General features: G+C 38.5%; 1 pseudogene; it reads right to left on the bottom strand.

The window, feature by feature from the left end:
- Window positions 1-658: 658 nt before the first annotated feature.
- LOC110196661 (insulin-like growth factor 2 mRNA-binding protein 3) lies at window positions 659-2,359 on the bottom strand (annotated as a pseudogene).
- Window positions 2,360-5,191: the final 2,832 nt, after the last annotated feature.

Here is a 5,191-nt window from a genome sequence, read left to right as displayed (position 1 = left end):
TTTGTTTTGTTTTTAATACTCTCTATGCCTGAAGCAGTTTTTTTTTTTTAATGCGTGTTCTTGCCACACCTTGGCCAACACATTTAAGATTTCCCTTAATAAAAATGCCAACAATTTTTTTAAATGCTGCTGTTTTGGGGTACATATATTTTATGTTTAATTACACTTGTTGACAATTTACTGGATATACTTCTAGTCCACCAATCATACCACCAGCTTATTTTCATAAGCAATGAATAAGGAGCAATGCCTTTCTTTCTCTCTGTTCAAGTTGGTAAGGTGAGAACACAAAGCTTAATTCAACCAACTTTTAAAATGGTAGGAGAATATCAAGGACAATAAATACCAAGTTACTTTACAACCAATTTCAAGAATATAACACAAGGAAAATGACTCAATTTCTTGTCTTTGTTGATGTTGCTGTTCTTCTTCTTGGTTCTTTTAAAGCTAGTTTCTGTAAACTTGAGAGTACACTACACAGATTTTTTTTTTAAACATGAATTCAAAATTTGCCTGGTCTTCAAATAAGCTTTTGGGTTGGCGAGACTTCTAATTGTGATTTGGGAATAGCTGTTTCCTCACCCATCTATTACATTTAGTTTTATCTTTGGTTTGGCATCTTTTGTTGAGATGCACTATTTCCTTAGCCTATCTATTTTCAACTGGGTTGAGGATGGCCACTTGGACCAGGGAAGGTAGTAGCATTGGCATTCTTCTGCTGCTGCATTTGCTTCTGCCTCTTAATTTGGGTCAGAATCACTTGGATTTTTCTCTAGTTCATCTGCCACTCTTAGAAATGGCCAGTTATCTTCACAATCACCTCGTCCTTCTCATCAGGGACTTGATCACTAGGAACCACCACGTCAGCACTGGTCAAATTATGCAGCTCATTCACCATTTTTTCTCCTTTGCCAATGTCTCTCCCAGAAGCACAGGAGGGCACTTTAATATGGGCCTCCAGTTTCACTTCTTTCTTGTGACCAAGGGAATTCTCTTCCTTGAGCTTTCCATAGATCCTTCCTTGAGCCTTAAATTGGTCTTTGGGGATCCAGTGATGATTACTATCCTCTCCTTGGCATCCAGTGTTTCAGGCAGGGACATCTTGATGGAAGCTCCTGCAAAACAAGAGAGCTGCTTGATATGCAGCCCATCTTGCCAATGATGGCTCTCAAAGCCATGGTGGAGATGAACAGGTGAATGGTTTCCCTTTCATCTTGTTGCCCATATAGCAAGTATTAGTAGCAGCTGCAGCCAAAGGAATCTCCAAAGTGGAGGGTGAGAGTATCCCAGAAATAGAGGCTGAGGATAGACCCAGGGCATTCAGGCTTAATCCAGGAAGTAAGTGGACTTGAAGATTCATACCACTGAGATCACTCTTATAAGACTCTCTTATTTTCTTCATGATTTCCTCCTCACCCTTGCCACAAGTCTCAATGCTACCTTTAACTGTGATAGTAAGGTCTGGGTTTTACAGAGTCAACTACTGCAGTGGTGAGATGGTGATCTTTGTATCAGTATCCTGCTCAATTTTCTTCAGATTCCTTCCTTCCTTCCTTCCCAATCACTTGGCCAACAAAGTTGTTAGGAGCTAAAATCTTCAAAGGAATATTGGTGTATGTGCGAGGTGATGCACTAAGTAGGAGGGTGGGGAGATGAGATACCATGGGAGTATAATTTCATATTCTGGGCTTCCTTCTTTTTGATTTCCATGATGATATTGCAAGCCGTTGAGCAGCCTTCAAGGGAAGCATGAATGGTAACTGGCTTCTCAGACTCGCCTCTGTTTTCTTTGTGACCAGTATCAATTTCAGACTGTGTCTGCTTTGTGATGTTTTGAATGGTGGCATCTTCTTTCCCAATAATTGCTCCAACAAATTGAGTCAGTACCAGCATATGAAGAGGAATATTATCCTGGTGGTTTTGCCTTGAAGCTCCTGCCAAGGATCCCTGTCTCTGTGGTCCCCCATAACAGGAACCAGAGAGGGTGGCCATGACTGGAGAGTTCAGCATGGGCACGTCGGCCACTTCATCCAGGATATAGGCAACTTTCAGGGTGTACTACTTGAGCTGAAAGCCCTTCAACTTCTCCATCACAAGTCTCTCTTGCTCCTTGCAGCTGTAGGTTACATTGACCACAGCAGTCTCAGTATCAGTGTTTACTTCTTCACAATTCTCCGCCAACCCATACACAGCCAAAACACTGTACAGAACCTCCCGCTGAAGATGAGGCTGGATGTTTTGGATCTGGATCTTATGGCTCATCTGCTTCTTAGGGACCTAGTGCTCCACCTTGATAAGTTTTCTGTGTACCTCCACTTTACCTTGGACAATCTGGGTTACACCCCCCACCCATTGGGCCATGGTGCCATGGTCACAGAAGCCTCACTGGAGTAAGCCAAATTGTGTTCAGGCCCTCTTTGAGCCACCAGAAAAAGGGCTGGTCACCGCCTGGGCCTGGGCTGCTGTGCTTCATCTGCAGCCAGGCTCCTTGCTGGTGGTGGAGGAGAAGAAGGTGCTGGTGGTGGTAATGGCAGCAGTGGCTGCAGGAGCTGCAGCAGTAAGCCAGAGTCTTAGCCAATATTGCTCACTGTTTAGAAATAATCCATGACTTAAAAATGGGAAATAAGGGTCATAGGACTTTTAATTTTAGTAAAAATAATTTAAAACATGAAGACACAAATGCATCTAAGGGGGGAAAGTCTTTCTCCACAGGAAATGACTCTTATTTGTTTAAATTAAACTATGGTACACTAAATGTGAACACCTTTACTTTTCAAATCATTAAGACAGTATTCCAAACCATAGAGGGTTTTTTAGGAATCTTATCACTCTCATGACGCTTTATTAATCTACATCATGTCTACCAAACCTGACATATTTGACAGTGAAGACAATGTGGTTTGCTCCTTTTTAAATCTGCAGAAAATGCGTATTTTACACTATTTCAAATGTCTACATTCAATAAAACAATTGACAAAAAAGTAAGTAAACCAATAATTTCAAAATAGCTAAATTATTACTCTCATTTACTCCTTCAAATACAATGATTTAATCACTGAAAGATCTTTTATAAGAAGATGATGGGAAGATACGTAATGAATCAATACTGGGGAAATTTCCAACATATTTGAGGATCATACAACAAATAAAAACTAGCAATAATAATGAGTATTTGACCAAAATATAACATATTTGAGAAAGCAATAATATTAAATAAAATATGGAGTGGGTCAATTTCCTGAGTTAATTGAGTAATTTAATTATACTCAAGGAGCTAATTCCCAGATGCCTAAATTCCAAGTATTAGCCAACTACAGCATTGAAAGGCAAAAGTTAACTGTCGATGTTTGCACACTTTAACCTAATAGTCATAAACACATCAGTATTTTAGTGTAGAGAGCAAGGGGAAAAAAGAAATTGGAAATGAGAAGTTGTCAAGATATCTCTGGGCAACCAGCCACTTTATGACTCAGTGGAGCCCCTTGCTAAACCTTATCAGTTTCCTGCACAATCCAGCTCTTTCTTAGAACTAATCTGGAGGACCTTTGATCTTAGCAACTACTCTTTTTCTTTTCTTTACTAACTAAAACTCCATGATTTCTTTTTAATATTTCTGAATGAATATTGCTGACTCTCACAAATTTCTTGGTCCCTGAGTATATTTGACTCCTTGAGTTCAAAGATATGCTTTATCTTATCATAAATTACTATCATCACTCCTAAACCAACAGTGGCATCTATTCCCTCTTCTGTTTTCACCCCTGCAGTCATATAACCTAGCACATAAAAATAAAGAAGGTATTTGTGGAGGTGGGGGAAGGAGAGAGTTTTAGAGGGGAGATAAAATACATAAAATAAAAAGCAATATCCTAGGGAAGTTTTAAGGATAATATACAAGTAATTTGTGTCATATTGTTTGCTTTCTCAATGAGTAGAGGAGGAGCTAGAGGGAAGAAGATAATTTAGAATCCAATTTTTTTTAAAGTTTAAAACAAATAGATAAAATATTTTAAAACTACAATTAAGATAAAAAAATAGAATAAAAAATTCACAGGCCTAGATGGGGTGGTGGTGATGGTGGCGGTGGTGGTGATTGTGTGTGTGTGTGTGTATGTGTGTGTGTGTGTGTGTGTGTGTGTGTGTAATTTAGGGTTTAAATAAAAAGGAGGAATCATTGTGTAGTAGAAAGACAGCTGTCCTTACAGCCAAAAAACCCTGGGTTTAAATCTTGCTTTTGAAGCATACTACATGATCCTGAGTAAGTCATTTCACTCTCAGTGCTCTCAGGCAAATTTCTAATAACATAAATTGCAGAAACAGTTACACTCGCATTATTAGAGGTGGCTGTTCTCCATACCAACAAAATCATGTCCAGTTTCTATCCCAACCTCTCAATAAAATTTTATGAACATAAAAGTATATGGATGAGTCATACAGAAAGAGTAAGGGACAATTTGTGGGTCTGAATAATCTTTTGGTTACTATGTTACATCAAGAAAGTTTAAAAAAAAAATCCAGACATTGAGTGGCTTTCCTATAGAGGATTTATGCAAGTACATAGGCAAAATTTGCATAGGATAAAACTTAGTAGGTTGAGATATTCACTGTTGTGGAGTATCCCAGGCCTAGCTCTAAACTAACTCCAATTAAATTCACTTTAATGTTTATTGACTATTTTGTGGTGACACTGGAGATATGAAGACAAAAAGAAAAGTACTTGCCCTCAATAAGTTTGTATCATATAGGGGGAAAACGACATGTACATATATAAGTAAAGGTAAAATATGAACAAATTAATTTCCAATGGGAAGATATGGACCTAATACAAAGGTGTCTTTATCAATAAAATAGGAATTCCATGCTACTGTGCTGTAAGAAATGATGAGCAAGCAGACATCAGAAAGACTTGTATGGATTGATGCTGAGTGAAGTGACCAGAACCAGGAGAACATTATACACAGTAACAGTCACATTGTGTGATGACTAACTTTCATAAACTTAGCTGTTCTCAGCAATGCAAGGAACTAAGACATCTCCAAAAGTCTCATGGTGGAAAATGCTGTCCACATCCAGAAAAAAAGTCTGAATACAGATTGAAGCATGCTGTTTGCTCTTTCTTCCTTCTGTTTTGTTTTGTTTCTTCTTTCTTGTGGTTCCTCCTATTGGTTCTAATTCTTCTTAGCAACATGAC

This window comes from Phascolarctos cinereus, unplaced genomic scaffold, assembly GCF_003287225.1.
Source record: "Phascolarctos cinereus isolate Bilbo 61053 unplaced genomic scaffold, phaCin_HiC Scaffold_4;HRSCAF=312, whole genome shotgun sequence".
NCBI lineage: Eukaryota > Metazoa > Chordata > Mammalia > Diprotodontia > Phascolarctidae > Phascolarctos > Phascolarctos cinereus.
Note: the sequence above shows the minus strand (reverse complement) of the source record. Positions and strands in the feature narration are given on the sequence as shown.